The sequence below is a fragment of the Nipponia nippon genome, unplaced genomic scaffold (genome assembly GCF_047370975.1).
Source record: "Nipponia nippon isolate SJK-2023a ecotype South Korea unplaced genomic scaffold, ASM4737097v1 scaffold_12, whole genome shotgun sequence".
In the NCBI taxonomy this organism is placed as follows: domain Eukaryota; kingdom Metazoa; phylum Chordata; class Aves; order Pelecaniformes; family Threskiornithidae; genus Nipponia; species Nipponia nippon.
Window position 1 is genome coordinate 11107025 of NW_028262313.1, and position 17817 is coordinate 11124841.

General features: G+C 37.1%; 1 protein-coding gene across 1 annotated transcript in view; it reads left to right on the plus strand.

Annotated features, from left to right (window-relative positions):
- SLITRK4 (SLIT and NTRK like family member 4) overlaps nt 1-17817 on the plus strand; it is a 261715-nt gene that overhangs the window by 140032 nt on the left and 103866 nt on the right. The window contains exon 2 of the mRNA XM_087748918.1: nt 3765-3828. The gene's annotated coding sequence lies outside the window, so the exon portion shown is untranslated. The remainder of the gene's footprint in view (nt 1-3764; nt 3829-17817) is intronic.

The following is a 17817-nucleotide window of genomic DNA, read 5'->3' on the forward strand; positions in this document are numbered from 1 at the left end:
TCCATCTACATGTTTCTCCCCAAAAGTGGGAGAGAATAAGAACAAAGATTCTCTGAAAGAGAGGTAAAACAACTTATAAGTTTGTTAGAAATTTAGTCATTTAAGTACATTTGGTGTTCTTTTTTTTTAACTTGCAACAAGTAAATAAGAATTTGTTACTCATTTATTATGAATAGAATTATCTCCTCTACAGAAGCATACAAAATACTATATGCTACTAGAAAGCCAGTAGCCAGCAGTGATATAGCTGTATGTCACTTCCCAACAGTAATACCTGTTTGATTTGTTTGAAGTTTTGCAATTTATTCTTTACAGATACTATCAAGAATGTGTTTGGTATGCTGTCAACTAGCTACTGTGACAGTGCAACACTGTAAAGACCAAAGTATTATACTAGATTTGTATGGAGTGTGTAGCAATGTGAGTTTTCACAGTGACTTATAACATTGCATGTTGTGTTGAATGTGGAGCCTTTTCACTAAAACTGTGTGAGGTCAGAAAAATACATAAAGATAAAAAGGAGTCACTAATTCATGTAACACAATTCTTCAGCTGAGATATATATTATACACAATCATCTCAATTACACATCTCTGCCAGGACAGAGTGAATAGTGATCCTTCACATTCAATTTCTTCTGGAAGAATTGGAAGGAAGACCAAGGATGGATATTTTAAGCTATTGGTGGAATTTCAGGAATGCAAGAAGTTGATACTGAGGTGCAGGGTAAAGGCAACCCAAAATCAGTCATACTAAATATAAACCTCTTCACTTCTTTCCACTATGGAATATTTGAAATGTACTTTTATTTTTGTGCTAGACAGCCGTTTCTTGGCAATGGACTTATGAGGAACCTACGCAGAGACTGACCGTGCAGTTCACACGCAGCAGGTCTTGGCAAGTGGATTCACTGTTGAATGCATGCCTGGTTGGGTATATATGCTTTTTCTCCATAATTTCACGGGTGGAAACAAAGAAGCTTTCAAAGTCCTACTACAGAAAGCCTTATGCAAGGCTAAAAGTCCTGCAAGTTTCAGAAGTCAGTTGTGTGTTAGTAAAATAGAATACAAAGGAAATTGCTCAGCAGTAGTGGGCTAATGAGGTGTGCTGTTCACAGAACCCTCTGTTCTAATGTGAGGATGGAGGGATGGCTGTTCTTGCTGTACCTGCATCACCTGTGAAAAACAAGTTGATGACGAAATGTCACAGCTGGTAGATTTGTAAATAAATCTCACCTTAGAAAAGGAATCTCCTATTCTTTGCCCTAATATCCTTTTCTTCAGTGATCAGTAGTGGTGCTGAAATACCATCAGACAATTTGGTGTTCCCCTCCTGAAAAGCCGTATTAGAAAGCTAAAAAAGATAGCACTCAAATTTACAAACCTATAGGCTTGGGGACAATGTTTTGTATCTTGTTCGTGCTGATAGAACAAACAAAAAGATAAAAGATTATAAGCCACCTGCTTCTTTATCAACTTTCTCTGCATATTCTGCAGTTATCTGTACTTGAGCATTCTTATTCCAATCTGGCAAATCACAGACACCCCATTTATCTTAATTTCTGTTAATAGCAGACACAGATGTCTGAGGCAGAAAGTAAAATATGAATTTGTAATTATTTTAGGTCTCCGATAGTCATAACTGTGAAGCATCCTGTCCAGCAGAACAGGTAGAATAGGAAAGAAAAATTCTGAACATTCATTGTGTTCTTTTTATTCCTCCTCCTTCAGCAGTGATATTTGTTACCAGCTGCTATGCACACAGCTTCTTCCTTTGTCAGTGATCTGTGGCTTATGTCTACAATTTCAAAGGAAAAGTGTGAAAAAAAGTGTGAATGTTTATCGAAGCAGCATAGTTTGAAATAAATATTATGCTTTTCAGAGCACTGAGGGAAGGTTTTGTTCACAGAGCCCCCAAATACCTGTTTGTAAGTAATCCCAATTTGTTATTTTTCTGTCTGGAGTGCAAAATGGGAGATAAGGTTAATCACCGTCAGTAAAGCTTTGCCTTGGTATTTCAGCATCATCAATTTCAAGCGTAAATAAGAGTGCTTTAGGTACTTCAAGAACATACAGTGAAACAAGGAAAGGCCAAAATAGGTATTTTTTATTCTCATATTTTTATTAATAGAAACCTGGCTTATTTTCTACTGGACGTGGAACAGTTCTTAATTTTAGTGGATCTTTCTTGTCAAGCACTGGTGTGTGTATAGAAGGAAATCCAGCAAAGAGAAGTATTGCAGACCTAAAAGATAATAGACGTGAAGGGGAGGGAGGAAGAGGGGGAAACCTATGCTGGATGGGCATTTTGTGTCCATATCTACATATAGAAATTCATCTCATATTTCTTATCTGTTATGGTGCTTATCTTGAAGCCATCTCCTATTTTCTGTTGGAAGAGGGCATCCAAAACAAGAAAGGATCATACAAGAAGGGAAGGGCATAAGGAGGTCTACTGAAGGGAAGTGACAAAGTAGCACATGTAAAACAAACTAGCTAGGGCTAAAATTAATACATGAATATCTGTTTCTCTAATCTTTTGAAGGCTGTCACTGATTATGACTCCCTAATATACCCTAAAATTAAATATCTCTCTATTTGACTTGCCTCCTTTTGCCTAGTGTCATAGAGGCCTCATAGAGGTTTCAGTCATTAGACAGCTTGTTTTCATTTCTTATATGAAATTAAGCTGGGAGTTATGACCTTTTCATTTAAACTTCATATTTAATTTGGTGGCTTATTGTGAGCTGGCAGAAAGCACTGTGATAATTTCCTAGAATCTTGATCACACTTGGGGACCTTCTTTCATAGCAAAATAACTGCAAAACTCCTTGAGGCATGAAGAACAACAATATTTTCTTCAAAATATTTAATACGGCTCTTAGATGTTTACCGTTTTCTCAACTGAACAATACTTCCCTTTGTATTCTAAAAATAGCCCTCAAACCAACATAATATTCATAAACTCAGCAATCCATCATTGTTTGTGACTTAACTGACCTGCATTATTTTACCTGCATGTTCTTCGACATGGTCAGTGTTTGAGCGCCTTTATCTATGGCAATTCATGCTAACATTTATGTTTTCAGTTGTAATTGTTTTAGTACATGTCTTTAAAGAGTTTCAGATGAGACCTTGAACTCAAATAAAAAGAAAGAACTTCTTCAGCATATATTTGCTTATAAATTTATGAATTAATGTACGGAAAATGAAACATTCACATTAAAGCATGTCAACCAACAGCCTGTATCAATTAAAATACTAAAATGAACAAATAATTTGCCACTTGCCAAACTCACTAAACGTGTTAATTTCTTTTGCTCACCTGACTTTGTTGCTTTGGCAACATATGCTCACTGCATGATGCAACTCTGCGTCTTTATTTTTCTTTCTAACCAAAAGTTTATAAATTTTCTACATAAATAATTCTAAAAAAGGTGATTCACAAACCTTTTGTTTTGACTTATTAACTCTCAGTCTGAGAGTGTAAAGGTAAAATCAACTGAAAGATAGCAGAAAAAAATCCTGCAATCCTTCCACAGTTATCATGTAGTCTTTCCCACTGTGACCCTAGTCATGCCAATTTATAGCAAAGGCTGCAATGAAATTGCCACACCAAGTAAGCTAAAAGTACAACATATGTTGCCAGGCACCATGCATAAAAGATTTTTGACAGATGCCATACTGCTCAGTGTCCTGAAAAGATGAACATTGTTTCATGCTCAAGAAAGAAGGCTAGATTAAATCTCATATGTTTCCCTGCAGGGGCACCACTCCGCACATGCAAGTATCACAGGCATCATCGATGGAAGGTCTCCTGACCACAGAGGTATGCTGCACCTTCTGGGCACGGTGATCACACTGAGAACAGCAGGAGACAGATAACAGTGGCATCTCTGAGCAGAGTAATTTCCATGAAGCCTTTGTTAGTGTTGGTGCACCTCAGAGGGAGTCTCTAGAATCTCATGCTGGTGGGAGAAGCTGCAAGGAAGCTTTGTGGAAGAATTGGTCCAACAGGGCCATCTTCAGTGAGGCTTTGGACTGAAGTAGTGCTGGTTATTAAGCCTGAGACCTCTACATTTGAAGGAATGAATATCTACAGCAATAAGTAAAGCTGTTGACACTATAAAGACTGTAATCTAACCACTGAAAAGGAAAGGAGTTGTACTGTGTACCCAAAACTTTGTTCTGTGGCAATCCTTAAGGCAAGCTGACATAGTAGAGCAAGGAATGCATTGTTTCCAAGAAGACCACAAAACGCAGAAGTTATAGTAGGCTAGATTTTCACAGCTGCATGCAGTAACAGAGTGCCACAGCCACTCTTGTTCAGGCTAAGACAAAATCCATTTGGAGAAGAGCTGAGAGTACTGATACAGGGCAATTTGCAAGGCTACAAATTGCAGCAGGCTAATTAGGAGTACCTGAACACATTCTCCAGGAAGGTCACATAGGCGGAAAAGGAGAAAGTGTAAAAAGTGGAAAACAAAGTAATTGTAGAGCAAACATTTTTGCCAAATGTCAATAAGCTAAAGAAAGAGGATTGTTGAAGGTAAGTTATCCAATGGTATCTCTGCTTGCTGGCTTAGGAATTTTTCCTCTTTGAAATTGGTCACTCTGGGCTGTAACAGCACACTTAAAGCACAGCATAAGTAATTGCTGAAGAGTATAGGGAACACTGGCAACCAGCAGTATCACACCACATCAAGGTTGCTGACAAAAGCATGCTACACTCTTCCTTTGCAGCATCAGTCATTGGGTTAGAGATTGTCCAGATAGAAATGAACATACATTGTAGTAATTTTCTTGGCAAACCAACAACCTGTCTATAACTGACAGAAATAGAGAAAAAATACTGTAGGCAAATAAATAGACTTTAGGTGGTTGTGATCTATACAAATAGAGTGTCACTTCCTGTCTGTTTCATGGGCTCCTGTAGTCATGTGTGGCAGGATGGGGGCAGGTAGTAGAAGGATTTTAGTGCTCCTTCAGCTTGAACAATGAAGCAGACTGGAAAACTATCTTCTTTGAGCTACTCAAAATCTTTCTTCATCTTCAGTAGAGTTAAGTCTGTCCTCTTGTTGGGGGAAGGCAGTGGATCCCAGAAGTAATATAATCATTCATTGTGTGAAGGAGTCCCCGTGATGCCAATGCTGGCAGAAATGCTTCCACTTCTTGTGACCTATATTTCACTTCAACACTGTAACTAACTTTAGGCCTGGAAATGCTTGCATACCTCATGGGTAGAAATATGTACAGTGGTTTCACTGATTTCCTTGGGACTATTCTTAGGAGCGAAGTTGCTCATGCAATTGATTGCAACCTTACAGTTTGGGGGTCTAATTTCACACTATAATGAATACCTAACCTGATCATTTCACCTTCTTCTTCCTGTATTTGAACACTTTTCTAGAGTTGTGATATTGTGGAGGGTATGAGCTGTTTGCATCATGCTTGTGTGCTAACAGAGACTTGATGTTTGCTATTTATACACAATAATCCCCTCTAACATATTTAATATATAGCAGAATATTCTTGTTAAGGTATAAATATGTTAGTGATGTGCTTCAGTAGGGATTCCCATGCATCAGCAGTTTTATAGGTTGCTGCAAATAAGCATCAATAAAAAATGTATAATCTACCACACCTACACTCATGCTTCTATGTGGCAGTAACCATTTTTAAGTTCTACAGAACATTGTTGCCCACCCTGAATCTATTCTGTGATTTTTTATGTTAAAGTCCAGAGCATCGCTCTGGAAGTCATGTTAGAACATGCAAACATCAGTCTGAGAAAAGAACCTTCCAATCATTAACTACATAAGCTTATAGAATATAGACAGACTGTATCATGATTTTTAAATTCAGAAAGGAAGCAAGAAAAGGCCTTTGGTACTTTTTCTGTTGTTGGTGTCTCCACAGCACCAAACCTCATGGCTTCAGAATACCCCAGGTCCTCTGCCCAAGATGGTTTTTGGTGAAGATTTTTCAGTATGTAGACAGAGGATTCTACATTTAGAAATAGAGACCTTTTCTCCCAATGCTTTATTTAAATGTGAAGACAGTGTGTAAGCATTTTCTGGGAAAGTAGCACTAGGGAATATAGTTGGTCAAGAAATGAAAAGGCTAAATGTGCTTTGGAGGCATGTTAGAAATTAAGTAAAGCTTATTTGTTTATCACCTTCTTATATTACCTTTTCTTTCAAAGTCTTCTGCTTTAAAAAGTCTGGTCTATCCCCTTTCATTTTGTAATCATAGATGTTTGGCTTGCTGCATTGCTTTGATCTGGGATGCAATTTAATTTTTTGACCTGCTGAGCCTTTTGTGTTTTCACAATTTCATTTGTTAAAGGTTTGATTTAAATGCGTGTTCTAGGGAAGGTATATGAACCCCAGAATCTTTTGTGTTTAACAAGATTCAAAGCACAGTAAACTGACATATGTCTCTCTTTCAAAGTGCTCTACGTAGCTAGTCGAGATCATGGCCATCTGCCATTTAATACCCACCAAGTGCCAGCTGGACCTGTGGCACTTGTTCAGTAGCCTTCAGTACAGTACCTGCTGCGGACAGCTTTGCAGCGATATCTGAGGTCAGAGTTGGGATTGGCTGTCATGAAACACAGGCGGGATGAAATACAGAATCTTTCAGAAGTCTTTTTTTCTCTGCATCATCATTAGAGAGACACCTGGAAGGCCCATATCCTGGAGGGTCAAAATCTTCATTAAAATATCATGTTTCTGAACATGTGAAGCTCTGTCTTGGCCGTTCATATGCATGCTCAGAGCGTCAGTGCTGGTTATAGGCTGCACAGAAATTGTTTTGCTCCTTTCCCAGACTGCAGACACAGTTCAGTTGGCATCACAAAATTTTACATTATCTAATAATAAAAAGAGATTGCTTCAACTTGCAAAATAGGTTGTAAAGAGTTTTATCACACAATATCACAAGTTAGGCAGCTCTTGTGATAAGTTTTAGATTATTTTCTCACTCAAAACAAATGTCTGTGTATCCCAGAAAGCTCTCTCAGCTGGAGCTGGTAGTAATTATTGACAGCTATTTTTCTTTTAACAAACATCCATTTTTCCATCAGGCCTTACGTAAAAGCATGCTAGGTGTGGCAAAGGGTATTCACGAAAGCTAATCTTGACAGATTCCCTTTACAAATAATGGTGAGTTGCTTTGAATTGCTTTTTAAGTTGGTCTTCTCCACTCCATGACCTTTCTCTTAAATACGATGGCCTCAAAAGCCTTTGCAAATGCCCTATTCTCACCTTGCGAAAGATTTTGACTGGGCCATGTTCTTAGAGTGGCCAGCAACCTAAAAAAAACATCGAGGATGTGGAAACCTGGCTTCAGGCCATTCCTGTGTCATTCTCCCATTTCAGTCATCATTGCTCCAACCCATGGGCTAAATGGGAATGTCTTCTCCACTTCTTGACTTTTCACAGAAATCTCCATAGGGTTCTGCTTTTATCCTGAGTCAGAGTGGGATGGCTTGTTGAAATGTCAGTTTTGGAGAAAAACTATTTCTCATTTAGGTCTAGTTTTTAGCTGTATTTAATCTTATATAGTATAGTTGGCACAAATGGGTACAAATTACATTTCCTAGCCCCTAGTGGCAAACCTTGCACATATTTTTATGGTACTTTTGGCTACAGTCTCCTGAAAGGCAAGCGCAAAGATCTGTTAAACCAAGTTGAAATATTTCAGTCATTGTTCTGGTTCACCAAAGCAAAACTCTTATTGTTTTCATGGTGCACAGGACTTCACAATATTCTTGGAGTTGTTACCCTTTCATGGTTTCACAGGCCTCACAAGAATCCCAAGTGAATGTTTGACTGTGAGAGTTTGACTTACTCTTTCAGCAGTTCATATCATAGAGGGGCTTTAGACAGCTCATACTAAGAATTCATCTCACAGGTTCTTAACATCAGTAGTCACAAGATCTAGTTTCTAAGCCATTTGGGAAAAAAAAAAAAATCTCCATTTCACTACTGAAATACCTTTTCCAAAATCCAGCCAAATGGGAAGAAGACTTAACTGGAGTCTTCTGAAAGCAAATCTAGAGTCCAGCAGATTCTGAGGGCCAGGTAGAAAATTTTATCTTAGAAAAAAGGAATTATGAATATTTTAGCTGAAAAAATTTAAAATTATGAAATTTATTTTTGTTACTTTTGGTTCATCGCTAATTTTAAAGACAGGTAATAGTTACACTCTGTTTGCTGGAGTGATTGAAATTAGCTTAGTGTCTGAAGGTGTTTGAATAGCAGCATTTTAAGTCCCTGATCTGAAGTTAGATGCCAGGGACTCAGATACCTAATTGACCTAAATGGATGCAAACTAATGTGCCCACATTATTTCATCCTGTGAGAATCTTGCCCTGCAACTTAATGAAGTGTTTAACTTCTGAATTTTGTCGGCCCATAAACATGTAAATGATCATAATCTGATCTGTAGCAAACTGCTAGCTCTGATCAGGAAAATTTAATAACAATATCTTCTTCTGGGAATAATGACCATAAAATCTAACTCCTGTGTAGTCTTTTTCAGGGCTACAACTCCTTCTAATTCCTACCAGGCTTAAAGAACAATTTTCATTTTATATGGCCAGTATCATTTAATACTCCAAAGTAGCTATTTGTATCTATAGCTATATGTGTGCATTACAAATTCACAGAAACATGTTAAGTGCAGTAAATTGAATTCAAACAAATTGCTATAGAAGTGTAGCACACAGGTTAGATATAAATAGTCCTGTAGCATTATTAATAGACGTTGAGTTGTCTGGTTTTCAGTTTCCCAATTTCCATTTCTCTCAAATGTTGGTAAAATTCAGGTGAAGTGCCCCTTTTGAAAGAATGAGGTCTTTGTTCTGTAAAACTGGGCATTTCTGGGGATAAATGGCTGGAGAATAATTCATATTAACCCATCTGTAAGAGTCTGATTCAAAGCCTATTGAAATTAAGGTTTTATATACAGCTCTGTATTTTGTTAGGAATTTGTCCCTATTTAATTCCTTTATCATTCAAGACTGTGAGGTGCAGAGTGGTGAGGCAGGTAGAAATCATAGACTCCTCTTCCCATTTCTTCCCTCTTCTTGTCTTTCAGTGACTCTTATATCTGTTGATCAGGTTCAACAAAATTTGTCATGGGGTAAAATCCTAAGGACAATTCTTTCCATAAATCTTGAAGAACATTATTTAGTGGTATGAATAAAGGAGACAGACTTCCATGGATAGGATGAGCTCAGTCCTTGTAGACTGTGCTGGCCAATCAGTGTGCACATACTGGTTGGTCAGTTGGCACAACCTAGTTCGGACCGATCTCCACAGTAGTTGATGGATATAGACACAGGTTCTACAAAACAAAAGTTTACATTTCGATTAATGCCTTCATTTAACCATAGGTAAGATGCTTTAAACATATGCCTTTCTCTCCATTGAAGGATATGGGTCCTATCTACTTTAGAGAATTTTATAAGGTAGCCACTATTTCCTGTGACTAAAGAAATTCCAGTATCTAGAAGTGTTAAAATGTATTATGTCAAAAGTACCTCTGAGTGTCTATGATATATATAGTGTCAAATAGATTTTAATGTCACAGTAATATGGATTAGTACAATGAATTAATTAAAATCCACTGAATCAGAACACTCAGATGAGAGGAGATGGGCTGGATGATCTAATATGTCATCCTAGTTTGTAAACATTATTATAAAAGATACCTGCATGAATGCCATACTGAACGAAATAGAGTTTTTAAGAATAGAGAAGTGCAATGAAGAATGCAGATAATGTATCACAGATTATTCATAAACACTTTGAGTCAACTGATTTTTCACCCATCATGAGTGCAACCTTCATCCTTAATAGCCTGAAATTTTCCATAAATGGAACCTTTTTTTATTTTCCCCAAGATCAGCTCCTCCACAGGTTGTCACTATTTTTCATTCCTTGTGCCATAACAATTGTTTCCTCCATGATGATTGTAGGATGCTACTGTAACATTTAATCAGGCTTTTCTTAACAAAGAAATGTGACTTCTTAGTAAAGGTCTCTGTTGGAAACAGAGATGGAACTCAGCATTAATCAAACATAACAGAATCTTGAGGCGTTGCTGGAGAATTTGAGCTTCTTGACTCTGCCCCTCCAAAATTACTTGCATAACTACCTTAAACCTTAAAGATCCCATATTTTCTTCTTTCCAGGGAGTTAGGTCAATCCTGCAGAATTCTTAGCAGCTGGAAGTTCAGCAATTTTGTCTGCTTTAATCTCTGACTATACAGTGTTAACTTTTCCAGTATAAAATAAAATTTGGCTGTTTGCTTTTGAATTCCCTTCTTCCCCACACGCAAACTACTTCCTAAAATGCACTCTTGAAAATAACCATGAACCATTGGAAATACTGAAGCTTTATTTACATGTATAGTCTATTTTCTTATTTTTAAGTAAAAGGATAATATGAAGATTCTAACTGGTCTGATCATTCAAAGAGCAAAATTATTGCAATTTACCGTGAAAGAAAATGCTTTGGCACTCTTTAGGCCAGTATGACAGCAACCTACCATGATATGCAGCAAGCTACCATGACGACGTATTGTATTGATAGGCAGATAATCAAGCAGTGAAAACATCTGATAATTGAACCTCTCTGAAACATAGTACAAAGGCATGTAGGAATCATGTGGTTTTCCTCAAAATCTAAAAAAGAGAAAAGAAAAAGAATTGGCATTGCAGTCTTGACATGCTTATTTTAGATAGTAAATATTTCTAACACAGTGTGAAAAAAAGTTTCAGCCAGTGCTTGAAAGCACACTGCAGAAATTTGATATTCAAATGTTTGCTTCCTATGGGTAAATGAAGCTAGTAATTGGAATGTAAACCTTTTGTCATGTAGGACTTTCCAGGTTTTAAGGCAAGAGGCTGTTCCATTATTCCAGGATAATAACCCTGAGGAGAAAACCACAGCAGTGTGTCTGAAAATTTGCAAGTTACTTAATGCTATAAAATGTACCTGGTACTGCCACTATGTTTCTGAGGGCTAATTTTTCCTAATAAAAATAAATCTCTTTCTGTGAATGTTAGTAGAGTTTAAAACACGATAACATGTGGAGGCAATGTTTAGGATTTTATACCTGTGGCACGGCTGCCTTTGTAACTGATTAATGACATTCCCATATATGAAGTCTTACGGTTAAGAGGGGTCTTTGCAGTGTTTTTTCCTGAACCCTATCTGGGAGTTCTGGCCATTGACTCCTTACTGATGATTATTTCTGCAATTATTTGAGCAGCTTTGAACTAGGTGATTGGATCCATAAACTGCAATTAAATCAAACTTCTAAATGGATGATTTTGACAGTGCCAGGCAGTCTGAACTTATGGAGCCAGTGGAATTGCAGCACCCATGACAGCAGCACTTATTCCTGCAGTGAAGGTTCACTCTGTGTTACCAGTTGCCAATAGCTCGATAGGTGTTGAGCTATCAGGGCACATTATCATGACCTTGGTATATTTATTCTTCACCCGACTTGTCTGTGATATATGGGTGGATGTGTTCATCATCAGAAAAAATATTCTTTAGTGGGACTTTACTGGTGTAATCCTTAAAAGGGATCTTTGTTGCTGTAATATTCAGCTAAAAATGATATCATCAAAATTTTGGAGGAAGAAGGATTATACTCTTCTCTCATTAGAATCTCTCAATGCTAAAACATTGTTTTTATACAATGAGTAATACTGTTTTAAAATAGCTCAAACAGATTAGATGTGTTTACTTAAGAGGTCTTTCTCCATTTTTCCCTAACACATATATAAGAAATTGGTCTGATCATAGGTATGACTCAGAAAAGTATAAGTTTGCAGTGTTCTCATTATAGAACACCTGCCAGTAACACATTTTTTTATTATTTTTGCCAAGGTAGGTTTTAAATACCTCTATATAATAAATACTCATCAGTCACATACCTTTCTTATATCCTAAGGTACGTTTTTTAAATCCCGAAGTATCACTGCAAAGGTCTTCTCCCTTATATTCTTTCCTCTTTCTTTTTCTCAGTTTCATTCAATACCTGACATTTATTCTATCCTTATCCCTAAGAATTTTTCTTTCATTACTGGCTGAACATACTTAGCACATGTCTATGTATACACCTAATATATATTCTAACGCATATGTTAATGAAAGAAGTGCCTAGGTTTCACGGTCTGTCTATGTATGCATCTTGTACACACTGTGTGAAGTACTGCACAGATGCTGTGTTCAGCCTTTGTAAAACAAATCATTTCGTAGATAATCAAATAAAATGGATGTCAGGAAGGAAAAGGTATACTGTCATAAAATGGGGAGTGTAAGCATTAACAATGTGAGGAAAAGTTCTGGACAGGATTTTAGTGCCTTCTGTATGGTGGTGAACAGACTGCATTTCTTGTTGGAAGCAGATTGTGAATTTCATTCCATGCATGCAGCCCCCAGGGTGTAAGATGCTCATACCTATGGGAGGGGAAAATGGGCATAAATCTCAAACTGCAGACAGAGGATTGGGTATCTTGCAACATTTCCTGAACTTACTTTGCTATAGCTTTTCAAAGGCTGTGTCTTTTTCTTTCAGTTTTGCTTTTTTTTTTTTTTTTTTTTTTTAATGAAGATTTCAGGCTAAAGAAAGACTGACGAACACAGATTAGGCTCATGGCCATGTTGGCCAGGATCATTCAGGCTTCTGGAAACCAGCTTATGTTTCCAACTGTAGAACTGATCTGAGAATTGTGTATGACAAATTCTGCCAAAAACTTGCTGAATCTTTACTCATTTTTAAAGCTGTGCACAGCAAATGAAACAAAACATAAAACTCACCCAGTTATAAGAAGATGCGCTTTATGGAAATTTCTCCTGAAAGAAAAGGGAAAAAAATGTTTTTCCTTAGTTATTTTTTTAAAATATATCTTCAGGTATATTCATACAGATGCTTATAAATCAAAAAAGTATTGTGATTAGTGTAATTCACATCCAAGTACAAAATATTTGTGAATGTTGTGTCTAGTCATAGGTGCAACTTATTCCTTTCCATTTCTGTCATACACATACTCTTCATGAACCTCTTCAGTCACAACTCCACAATACCTCTTTTAGAGGAAAATATGTTTTCAAACTAGGGAAATTACAATTACAAATCAACCCCTATATCATTCTATTTGTAAGAAAATGGTTTAAAAAAAATCCCGTTTAAAATTATCAGCTTATTTTCCCATAGATTGTTTTAGTTTCAAAAAGGAACTGCCCTTACCTTACCATTTCCAGTTCACTGTTTTCCACCCTTTGGTTCCTCCATATTTTCCATATATAAGACACTATTTCATGGTTGAAATTCTAGTCCAGTGGGGAAAAAAAAGGCAAATACTACCAATGTTAGCGCTCACGTCTCTAAGCATCCAGTAATTCATATACATCAGCAACACACGTGATGTTTCATAGAACAAAGAACTAATGGAAAAGTCACATGAAGTTGGTTAAGAGACCTCAGAGCTATTGAGGACATAAAGAAACCTGTGTGAATTGTTTTTCTCAGTCCGTCGTTAAACATCTGTCTTTTTGAGTGCAAAAGACTGAAGTTCTAGTGGACTGGAGGAATCCCAATAAGAGGACCAAGGGAAATATTTATTGTAGAGATCTGTACAAAAGAGTGCAAGAGTTGGGAGCAAACAGACAGATAAGTCTGAGAAAGATGCAGCAATAAAATATCCTGATTTATAACACAAATGTCTTGACCTTCTGCCAAAACCTAGAAATGCTTTACAGAAATAAAAAATAAAAAAGAGGAATAAGTGTTTGGGGACACTGTGCAGGATTAATTCCTTTTTCCTGGCCTCCATTATGTCTTCCAATACAGCCAATGTTTTCCTGTTTTCTCTGAAAGGCAAAGATAGGCCCTGCCCTTTTTAATGAGACCATCTTTCCTCCCTGGCCCTTTCTGCTTGTCTAGTATGAGTTTTGATCTTCCTGCTGCCCTGCGAATGTGGGGTATGGGCAAACTGTGAGAAACGCAATGTTCTGAATTTAACAAAAAACACCATATAGCAATTCACATATCTTTCATGCAAGCAGCACTGAAATCCTGTAATTTACTTACTGCAACTTTAACAACAATAAATATTAACATTTAGATCCTGAATTTTAGCTGTTCTTCTAGCAGACTGAGCTATAACTATGCTTTCTAGGAATGCTGTTTTCCTTCCAATAGATGGATTTCATTTCTTTGAAAACCATCGCAGTGTTTGTAAGACATGAAACCTAAATGCAGATAGTATGGGCTTCCTGTACAAAGCAAACAGCCCACCAGACCAGCCACTGAACTCACCATGACGTCAGCTGGATTGCAGGTCTCATCTACTCATAATGAGGTGCCAGTAACATAAAGTTCTTGATCTCCATTGATGCTGATGTGTCCTGATAGTAAACTATGCTTCACAGCAGTTTACAAGCACTCAAAAAAGGAGAGTAATGTAGGTAGGGAGAAAGAGGAAAGCTATTGCTACAAGAACCACCCTAGCTGGTGGTTTTCCAGGAAATGCCTGTTCTCTTGGGGTCATCTCTGACAGCCAGCCACCACAGCACAGGTACACCCACACCTTGCTTCTTTCATGGCAACTCACGGGACTTTGTGGTATGCCTGGTCTTTAACTATGGAGACCAGAGTGAGGCATTCTGTGGGAGGCTGCAGTCCCCAAGTTACATGAAGGAAAGAACTTTGAATGATAGTGTATTAAAAATGTAAGCAGCTATCATAGTATTTTTAATCTGTTAAATGTGTAGTCAGTTTTTCCTGCTACTGCTGCACAATTACTAATTCTGCAACAGTGCCAAACCAGCATGTCTGTCCTTTGGATATAAAGACTTATCTTCAAAATACAGAGAGAAATCTCTCTCAGACATGCAGTGCTTTTGAAAACTAAATTCTGCTGCCAGTAGTTATAGCTGAGCTTTTTCAGTTGCTATGTCACTTCCACCAACCTCTTGACCTTAATAACTGCTACTTGTGTACCTCAAAGTATGAGAGAGAGGAGACCATGTTAACAGAAATATTATTTTACTTTTCTCCAATATTAAAAATTTCCCAAAGACTGTAAGTGAACAAAAAAAGTATTTACAGACAGATTCTGCACTGAACCATATAGTTTTTGTAAACAGCATCCAAAAAACTTTAGAGCGTAACATTTGCTCAGCTAGAATATTTTGGTTTTGTCCAAGAAATTGCACTGATAGGTGGAGTAAAGCTGCCAGTAGTGGTATGTATATTGGACTAGGGTATGCACAAGATAAGGCCAGCTCTTTTTCATCTAAATGATTCTTAGACACTGGATTAGGCTTCTCAGAGGTGATACACCCTGTTTAAATTAAGGGGGACGTAAAAATTACAGACATCTTGATGCTGCTTCAGTATAGTCTACAGTCTGGATTGGCTCTAAACTTGAAGGAAACTCGGATTAAGAGGAATAGTGCATCAAAATAGTACGTGGGAAACGTGAGTCTAGGACCTTGTTCTAGCATGCTAAATGTTGGTAAATAATTCCGTTCCTTCACCATGCCTCTATTTCCCTGTTTGTAAAACTAGGATTTCTTATGTGGAGTGCTTTGAGATACAGAGATGATACAGGGTATTTCGATTGAGGTAACTAATTATTATTAGCTTTAATTATAACAGCTCTGCATTTTTTGTCCAAAGAGTAGAAACTGAGTGTTATTTGGCCTTTATTTTGTATGTCTTGAAAAATTGTGGCCTTTACCTACTATTGCATGAGTAATCAAGGTTGGGACCTAGCTGTCATGTAGTGGTTGAGATAATTTTCAACATCTGTGTCTGACTTGTAAAATTTTGGTGAAAAATATATGGCAGTGTATTTATATGAGCTCTAATCAAAAGCTTCACTTGCAACTTATGCTATTTTTGTATGAGGTATATTTGTTTCAAACTCTTTAAATAATATTCATGCCATTAATAATTATAAAGAGAATGGACATCAGTATTATTTAAATCGTTGTTTTCCTCTGCTGTGCCTCTGTGGGAATGCTGAGTGCCACAAAAGAGCTATAATTGAGAAATCCCTTGCTCTCTGTGGCTCTGATTGCTATTATAATTGGAATAATTTGCATTTTTATGAAGATACCATTCTGTCTTCAGGCATCCATGACAGTGCTTGATGTTTTGAAGATCGTTTGGAAAGACACACAGAAATTATTTGCTTTTAGTAGAATGGCTCTTAACTTGCAAGCAAAAACAAATTATTTGGGGCCAAAGGAAATAATAAAAAAGGGTCATAAGTATCTGAAGAAGGAGCTGTTGGTAAACAATATCTCCAGAAATTGACTCCGCCTCAAATGCCTGCAAAGACACTTTACTAAAACCTTCTCTTGCAGACACACTGAGAAAGCTTCTTGCAATCTTATCAAGCAATAAAATTACTGTTAGGGTTAGAACCTTCCATAACAGCAGGTCACTTAATCTCTCTATTCTCCCTGTAAATGCCTATTACAGAACTTGTTGATTTTTTCATTTCGGGAGCCTGAGGCTCTGGTTGTGTGGCCTCCGGCTGGTTTGAATACATGCTTAGCCTCTGGCATACTAGAATCAACAAATAAGCGGTACCGCATTGTAACTGTCATTTGCTATTGTCAAGCAAACCACTTTTTAAGAAAGCAGACTAAAACCATACAGCTGAGGCTCTGGTACCCTTTTCACCCCACTAAATTCACAGTGAGCAATATTTTGTTCTGCACTTAGACTATGTTGAAATGGGAGTGATTAAACTTGGGGGAAGTTTTATCATTGTCGGTGATTACGTGCTCAAATATGGTTCTCCATTATCATGCAGTCATATGTACACATAGAGGAAATGCATGTGTAAATGAAAATTTCACACCTCTGACTAACGTTCACCAGAGCTTAATGGCAAATGTGATTTACAGAATTTTTCTATTTCATAATGGAGGGAATTTACCACCTCAGAGCCAGTGAAATACCAGAGTCAAAACAACCAGTGTAAATCAGCTAGCACTTATCTAGCATTTTTCAAGCTAGCATTAGAGACCTAAAAAATGCCCAGATATGCCTAGTGATCAGAGATTCTCTCCCAGGTGAGATCTGTAACTCAAGGTATTTCAACCATCAGTTGATGACAGATTCAGAAATATTTATTCCGGTGAAATAATATTTTGTGCATACTCCTAATAATTTCATTTGTGCCCCTCTCTTTCTCTACACTGAGGAAAGAAGCTAAGACCATCTAGAAAGATCTCCACTTCTAGTACTGACTCAGGTCTTTCCAAATGAAACCTCTGTATCCCAAGTGAATGTCTTAATCATATTGCTTTGAACAAGGTAACTTGTGAATTAAGTGTATAGATTACAGAGACTTAGTTAATTTAACTGCAGTATCCAAATGCTGTTTCCTGATATTTTTGTCCTATTAAACTTCTCTGTCACACACAACCAGATTGATTTGTCAGACTAGTTAGGCAGCATGACACTACTCAGTGAAGCAGGTTGGGACTGGGTCCAGAGTCACTTAGCAAAGGAGGCAAATGCTTCCAATACTGGTATGTGAGTATCCATTATATACTCTTTATATATAGGTTTTATTATAAAATACTACTGTATAATTTCTAATATTTGTACTATACTTGTACTATAGGTTTGTATTAAATCTCTAGATGACCTGAAAAAATGGCATTAAAATGCACAACTGGAGATACATACAACATTCAACACAAGAACCAGTATCTAGCATTTATAATAGTGTATTTTAAGAGTGAAAATATCAGAAAACATTTA